The sequence below is a fragment of the Galeopterus variegatus genome, unplaced genomic scaffold (assembly GCF_000696425.1).
Source record: "Galeopterus variegatus unplaced genomic scaffold, G_variegatus-3.0.2 Scaffold7045, whole genome shotgun sequence".
NCBI classification, from domain to species: Eukaryota; Metazoa; Chordata; class Mammalia; order Dermoptera; family Cynocephalidae; genus Galeopterus; species Galeopterus variegatus.
Window position 1 is genome coordinate 68,593 of NW_007733156.1, and position 8,636 is coordinate 77,228.

An 8,636-nucleotide genomic window follows, 5' to 3' on the forward strand; every position below is an offset into this window, starting at 1 on the left:
TCAATAACAAAACAACCCAATTCAAAAATAGACAATGAGGCTGGCCAGTTAGCTCAGCTGGTTGGAGCATGGCATTATAACACCAAGGTAAAGGTTTGTTTCCCTATACCCAACAGCTGCCAAACTAAAAAAAATGCTACAAACGCTTACAAAAAAATAGGCAAAGGACTTGAATAGATATTCTTTAAAGACTATATAAAAATGGCCAATAAGCACATAAAAAGATTCTCAACATCACTAATCATTAGGAAAATGGAAATCAAAACCACAAAATCACACATGTTAGGATGGCTATTATAAAAATATCAAAAGGTAACAAGTGTTGGCAAGGATGTGGAAAAATTAGGACCCTGGTGTGTTGCAGGTGAAAATTGTAAAATGGTTCAGCTGCTGTGGAAAATGGTATAGTCATTCTTCAAAAAACTGAACATAGAATTACCATATGATCCAGCAATTCCACTTCTGGGTATATATGCAAAAGAAGTGGCAGAAAGGTCTGGAAGAGATATCTGTACATCCATGTTCATAGCAGCATTATTCACAACAGCCAGAGGTGACAGCAGCCCTAGTGTCCATCAATAGGTAAATTGATAGACAAAATGTGGTATATGCATACATGGAATATTATTCAGCCATAAAAACAAAGAAACTTCTGCCACATGCTACAACATGTATGAACTTCTAAGATATTATGCTAAGTGACATCAGTCAGTCATAAAAGGACAAATATTGATGATTCCTCTTATGCAAAGTCCCTACAGTAATCAATTTCTTAGAGACAGAAAGCAGGTGATGGTTAGCAGGGACTGAGTAAAGAAAGAAAAGGAGAGTTAGTGTTTAATGGGTACAGAGTTTCAATTTGGGAAGATTAAAACGTTCTCCCATTTGGGAGATGGATGGTGGTGATGGTTGCACAACACTGAATGTACTTAATGCCACAGAACTGTACGCTTAAGAATGGTTACAATGGTAAATTTTACCACAGTGAAAAAAAAGTAACTGCCTTGCATCATCAATAATATGACAAAATGACCATAAATCTTCCTGATCTGATTCACCCCAGTTCCCTTGGGTGGACTCATGGAGATAATGACCATGTCTTTATCTCCAGCCTTGAGCTTCTGACCCATCTTTCAAAATGTTATCAGGAACCCCACAAACACCTTAATAAGACCCAAGAATGAAGTTCTTCCCCACTCTGGTCTCCAGCCCCTCAAATTTCCACTCACACCCCCATGTCTTCAAAAATAAAGTGTCGTCTCTGAAGTCAGCATCTAACTAGCCACCAAACTGGGCTCTTAAATGATCTTCATATTTGGCCTTTTTCTCTGCATCTAATCCTGTCATTTCTAAGTAGATCAAAGTCCTAAATTTAAGACCCTAAACTGTGAGACAACTAGAAGAAAACATAGAGAAAATGCTACACGAATGGGAGTGCCAGCCACCAAAAACAAAAGAACAAAACAAGACTGGATGGTAGTGGGTGGCACTCTTCTGAACAAGCCTTCAGAGGCACAGGCAACTAATGAAAACAGGCCTGGGACCGCATGAAACTAAAAAGCTTCTGCACGGCAAAGGACACAACAAAGTGAAGAGACAACCTACAGAACGCGAAAAAGTTTTTATAAACTACACATCTGACAAGGGGCTAATGTCCAGAACACATAAAGAACTCAAATAACTGAACAGCAAAAAAACAAATAACCCAATTAAAAAATGGGCAAAGGACCTGAACAGACATTTCTCAAAAGAAGATATACAAATGGCCAACAGGCACATGAAAAAATGTTTAACGTCACTAATCATCAGAGAAATGCAAATTAAAACCACAATGAGATATCATCTTGCTCTAGTTAGACTGGCTATTAGCAAAAAGACAGAAAATAACAAATGCTGGTGAGGATGCAGAGAAAAGGGAACCCTCCTACATTGTTGATGGAAATGTAAATTTGTACAGCCATTGTGGAAAACGGTATGGAGGTTACTCAGAAAACTAAAAATAGATCTTCCTTACAACCCAGGTATCCGACTACTGGGTACATTACAGGGGGCACTCAGCTCCTGGCTGAGGCTCCCTAAAATCTTGTTACTGAACCCAGGTCTGGCTGCCTGCTCCCAGACAAAAATAAATTCAAAAGTCAAATCGTTGGTAAGAAATGAAAGTCAGGTTTTATTCAGGAATACCAGTGACCTGAGCAGAAATGTTAGGCTAACCCAACTCTCTGGTAAACCTGAAGGAGAATAGCCAGACTAAAGCTACTTCAAAGACTCAGATTTACCCAGGGTTTTTAAAGAGAGTGCTGAGGGAATGGAATACGGGAAATGAAAAGCAGGAGGGAGCGGAACGTGAGCAGCAAGGGATTCATGCACGTTCTCAGGTGCAAGGTCTCACCAAGACTCCGTCTGGTCTCTGCTCCCATCTTTGTTGTTATCTCATGGTCCTGCTGGGGGAGTGGAATCAGTGTAGGTTTCCTGATGTCTTCCTTGGTTTCCCAGGGTCTGCAATTTTGCAGCTTCAGGCTGGCTGGAAAACAACTTTATATTCATGTAAATAATGTCATCTTGTCCCATAACCAAGGTTCGAAATATCAAATAGCCATGGGAAAAAAGGGAACTCAGAGAAATGCATGCCAAGAGAAAAACTGTGTCCTTTTAAAATCTTTTAGAGACCCTGTGGTTTTAGATCCCAATATGGCTTCGGTCCTGCTCATTCCAACAGGTATATACCTAAAGGAAATGAAATCATTATTTCGAAGAGACACCTTCACTCCATGTTCACTGCAGCACTATTCACTATAGCCAAGATATGGAATGAACCTAAATGCCCATTGATGGATGAATGGGTAAAAAAACTGTGGTATATATCCATAATGGAATACTATTTAGCTATTTTTAAAAAATGAAATACTGTCATTTGCAGGATCCATTCCATTGGATGGAACTGGAGACCATCATGTTAAGTAAAGTAAGCCAGGCACAGAAAGACAACAAATACCACATGATGTCACTCATATGTGGAATCTAAAAAACAACAAAAAATTGTTCTCATAGAAGTAGAGAGTAGAATAGTGGTTACCAGAGGTGGGGGAGAGGGGTGGGGCCAGTGCTGGACTAATGGGTACAAAACTATGCTGTCTACCCTAAGTGAATCGTTTTGCTGTATATGCATGTATTGAAACAACACACTTTACCCCACAAATATGTACAAGTAAATGTTAAAATATTTTGAATTAAAAAAAAAACAAAAGAGAACACAAAACTATGCTATGTATCCTAAGTGAATCAATGTATAGTATATGCATATATTGAAGTAACACTGTAGTCCACAAATATGTTCAAATAAACTTTAAAAAAATCCTGTCGTTTCTAATAAAAAGAAAAATAATGATAATTATTATTTATGGCTGCCATTTAATTTTTTTTTAGCAACCAGCCATTTAATCTTTTCAACAATCTTTTGAGGAAGGAATCAGGCAATTACTTAACCTTTCTGAGCCTCAGTGTCTTTATCAGTCACATGGGAAACAAAAAGTTGAGAGGTGGTTGCCAAGGGCTAGTCTGCAGGTATGGGGAGGAATTAGAATTTAATGGGTAAAGAGTTTCAATTTTGCAAAATGAAAAAATTCCAGAGATCTGTTGAACAATGTAGTGAATATACTTAACACTGCTGACCTGTACACTTAAAAATGGTTAAGAATGTAAATATAATGTTATGTGTTTTTTACCACAATGAAAAAAAGAAAGAAAAAGTCAGAATGACTCCCCAAATCACACTGCAGAACCGGGATGTCAAGGGCTCTGGAGCCGCTGCCACAGCTGGCACCTCCAGAGCCCCAGCCCCTCTGCCGGGCTCTCACTAGCCAGTGGATGTTCTCTCTCTGGGCCTTGCCTCTCCTCCGTGTGATCTGGCTCTCATTCGTTAGCTCACAAGAGAGTTTTGTGTTTTGTTTTCTTTTGGGGGGGTGGGTTGCAGCTGGCGGGTACAGGGATCTGAGCTTTTGACCTTGGAACTGTAACATTGTCGCTCTAACCCACTGAGCGAACCCCGCCAGCCCACACAGGAGTGTTTTGATGGGTGGAAATGTAGTTTTAGCTTTCAGCCTTTGTAGTTCAGTAAGACTACAGGAAGCTAGAAAACTAATCCCAGTATTAACCGTGACTATTTAGCATCCTCCTACTCATGCGCTAAAACAACCTTTTCAGATAGTCTGAGTCAATGGTTTTCAATTGTCAGTATCACCTGGAGAGTTTGTTAAACCACAAATTCTTGGACCCCACCCCCAGAGATTCTGATGTAGAAAATCTGGGATGGGATCAAAGAATTTGTCTTTTTAAAAAGTTCCCAGGTAATGCTGATTGTATATGAATCATCCTTTGGGAACCTCCAGTCTAAAGCCTTTGTTTCCTAATTTTTTTCACATCCTGCCCCACGTAGACAAATGCATGCTTCTGCCTAGGACGTGACAGGCTTTAGTCATCTGTACCTTCACATACTGGGCTGGCTGGTTAGCTCAGTTGGTTAGCTAACTGAGCTGATAACACCAAGGTCTAGGGTTCGATGCCTATACCCACCAGCTGCCAGAAAAAAAAAATATCTTCACATACCCATACACCAGTCACAGCACAAGCATACCTTATCAATGACTGGTTCAGAGTGGGTACGTGACCCCTTTCTGGTCAGCTGAGCAGAGGGATGAGGTTCTGGTGATGGCCATCTGGAAAAGGATTCTTTGCTCTTGCTCTTAAAAAGAGATGCTTAGAGGGCCGGCCCGTGGCTAACTTGGGAGAGTGTGGTGCTGATAACACCAAGGCCATGGGTTCAGATCCCTATATAGGGATGGCCGGTTGCTCATTTGGGAGAGTGTGGTGCTGACAACACCAAGTCAAGGGTTAAGATCCCCTTACCGGTCATCTTTAAAAAAAAAAAGAAAGAAAGAAAGAAAGATGGAAAGAACTGGGGTTCTTGAAGTATCATCAGGCTATTAAACCCACTCTACTTCTGTGCTTTTTGTTAGCAGAGAACATACATTTTCCTTGCTTCTCTATGTTCTTTATTCCTAACACACAAATCCAGTTCAGGGTTCATTTGTTATTTTCAGGTAAAGATTTTTTTTTTTCCTTTTTCTCTTTTTTCATGACCGGTAACGGGATCACAACCCTCAGTGTCACGCCCGTACCGCGACCGGCGTTCTTTATTCCTAACACACAAATCCAGTTCAGGGTTCATTTGTTATTTTCAGGTAAAGATTTTTTTTTTTCCTTTTTCTCTTTTTTCATGACTGGTAACGGGATCACAACCCTCAGTGTCACGCCCGTACCGCGACCGGCAATGGGATCGCAACCCTCGGTGTCGCACCCGCACCGCGCTCAACCAGTGAGCTAAAATAAAATAAATAAATAAATAAAGTTTTACGATACATATTACTAAGGTTTCCAGAAAGGTTGTACAGTTTAACACTCCCACCAGTGTCACCAAACTAAAATAAAATAAATAAATAAATAAAGTTTTACGATACATATTACTAAGGTTTCCAGAAAGGTTGTACAGTTTAACACTCCCACCAGTGTCACCAAACTAAAATAAAATAAATAAATAAATAAAGTTTTACGATACATATTACTAAGGTTTCCAGAAAGGTTGTACAGTTTAACACTCCCACCAGTGTCACCAAACTAAAATAAAATAAATAAATAAATAAAGTTTTACGATACATATTACTAAGGTTTCCAGAAAGGTTGTACAGTTTAACACTCCCACCAGTGTCACCAAACCCAAGTCTTGCTGCCTGCCTCAAATAAAAACAAACGCCCCAAAGTTCAAATGTTGGGGAAAAAAGTCAGCTTTTATTCAGGAATACTGGTGATCTGAACAGACATGTTAGGCTAACCCATCTCTCTGGTAATCCTGAAAGAGAATCGCCAGATTAAAACCATCTCAAAGACTCAGATTTACTGAGGGTTTTTAAAGAAAGTGTTGAGGGAATGGAATGTAGGAAATGAAAAGCAGGAGGGAGGGGGACGTGCTGGGGCCAGGTGCAAATTCTCACCAAGACTTCTTCTGGCTTCTGTTTTCATCCTTGATGTTATCTTAGGGTCCTGCTTTGGGGTGGAATCTTCCTTGATGTCTTCCTTGATTTCTCAGGGTCTGTATAGTACGTGTCTCATGGCAAGTTTACAGCTTCGGGCTGACTGGAAAACAACTTTACATTTTTTTTTTTTAAAGATGACCAGTAAGGGGATCTCAACCCTTGGCTTGGTGTTGTCAACACCACGCTCAGCTAGTGAGCAACCAGCCATCCCTATATAGGATCTGAACCCGTGGCCTTGGTGTTATCAGCACCGCACTCTCCCGAGTGAGCCACGGGCCGGCCCTACATCTTTACATTTTTGTAAATAATGTCGCCTCTTCCCATAACCAAGGTTCAAAATATCAAACAACCTCGGGAAAAGAGAATTCAGAGAAATGCATGCCAAGAAAAAACTGTGTCCTTCTAGATCTTCTAGAGCCTTTGCAGTTTTAGGTCCCAACGTGGCTTCAGTCCTCACTCCAACACCAAGCGTGTGGGAGAATTTCCATTTTCTCACATCTTCACCTACCCTAGGTTTTATGCTTTCAGAAATTTTTTCAGGGGCTGGATGCTTAGCTCTGTTGGTTAGAGTGCAGTGTTATAACACCAGGGTCTAAAGCTGAGATCCCTATACTGGTCAGCCTCCAAGAAGAAAAAAAAAAAAGAAATTTTTGCTGATTTGAGAGGCAAAAAAGGATATCTTATCTTAATTTCATTTTCTAATGAGCAGCATTTGTCATGATAGAAATTAAGGATTAACAAAAATGTTAGATCTTAATTATCTATGTCATTTAAAATCTATTTTTAAAAAAATCCAGTTGTTGCTATGCTATCTACCCTAAGTGTGAATCATTGTGCAGTATATGCATGTATTGAAACAACACACTATACCCCACAAATATGTCCAAGTAAATGTTAAAATAAAAATAATTTTGGGCTGGCCTGTGGCTCACTTGGGAGAATGTGGTGCTGAGAACATCAAGGCCACGGGTTCAGACCCCTATGTAGGGATGGCCGGTTAGCTCACTCGGGAGAGCGTGGTGCTGACAACACCAATTCAAGGGTTAAGATTCCCTTACCAGTCATCTTTTTTAAAAAAATTTTTGAATTTCAGATAAACAATAAATAATCTTTTAGTATAACTATATCCCAAATATAATGACAACCCTGGCAGGGGTTGCTGGGAGGATTCTTGTTGTGTGTGCTTTCCATCTCCTTGAGTTTTAACAATATTCTGGTACTTATCTGAGGTTGTTCTTAGAATCATATAAAAACAAAATGCAATCCTTTTTACAAAAGACTTGTACAAGGGGGCTCACTGGTTAGCTCAGCTGGTTAGAGCACAGCCTTATAACACCAAGGTCATGGATTTGGATCCCCATACTGGCCAGCCACCGAAAAAAAAGATTTGTACAAGAATGTTCATAGCATATTATACTCCCAAACTGGGAACAATCCAAATGTCCATCGACAGCAGAATGGGTAAATAAATGGTGGTCTTCGTGCAATGGAACACTGTGCAGATGTGAAAAAGAATAAGCTACTAACATTTGCAACACGGATGAATCTCAGGCATAATGTTGAGTGAAAGCAGCCAGACAACAGAGATCAATCTATACGATTCTACTTGTACCGAGTTCAAAAAAGAGCAAAACTAACTGATGGTGATAGAATAATGATTTCCATGGGAGAAGCGAGTAATGACTGGAAGAGGGCAAAAGGATCTTTTGAGGAGTCTGGAAATATTCTGTCTTGATCTGGGTAGTACTTACACAGGTGTGTACATATGTAAAAACTCATCAACCAGCACATTAGTTTGTGCACTTTGTTGTAAGTATGTTATTATTATTATTATTTTAAAGATGATCGGTAAGGAGATCTTAACCCTTGACTTGGTGTTATCAGCACCACGCTCTCCCAAGTGAGCTAACCGGCCATCCCTAAATAGGGATCCGAACCCATGGCCTTGGTGTTCTCAGCACCACACTCTCCCAAGTGAGCCACGGGCAGGCCCTTGTATATTATACCTTAGTCTCAGATCAGGATCTCTGGTTCTTTCTGGCAAGTTTTGTGCATGAACCCATTTTCGCAACATGATTTTTCTTTCTCCTCCCTTCATCTGGCTGATTACTGATTTCTGTGGCATGTGTTATTGCTGAAGGGTCTCTATCAGTTATGGAGATGATGTTCTGTGGCACTGTCCTCTTCAGCCCCTGTCCTCTTTCTGCTTATGTCCAGTCTCCTGTGCTGGAAGAGCACCCAGCAGCTCATTCCTGGGCCTTTACTCCTCTCCATCCACACTCCCTAGATGGTACTATTGAACCCCTTGGCTTTGAACATCACATAGAGCTGATGACTCCCAAGTGCATAACTCGAGCCCAGGGTTCCACCCTGTGGCTTTATAAATGAATCCAGATGCAGACATCCAACTGGCTGCCTGATATTTCCTCTGGGGATGTCACAGATTGAAGTCTTCTAAGCTGTCCCCCATCCCACCCCCTCCTCCCTCTACCCCCCCTCCCTATGGAATGGACCTTCACCCAGCTGGATGCCCATGCTCCAAACCCC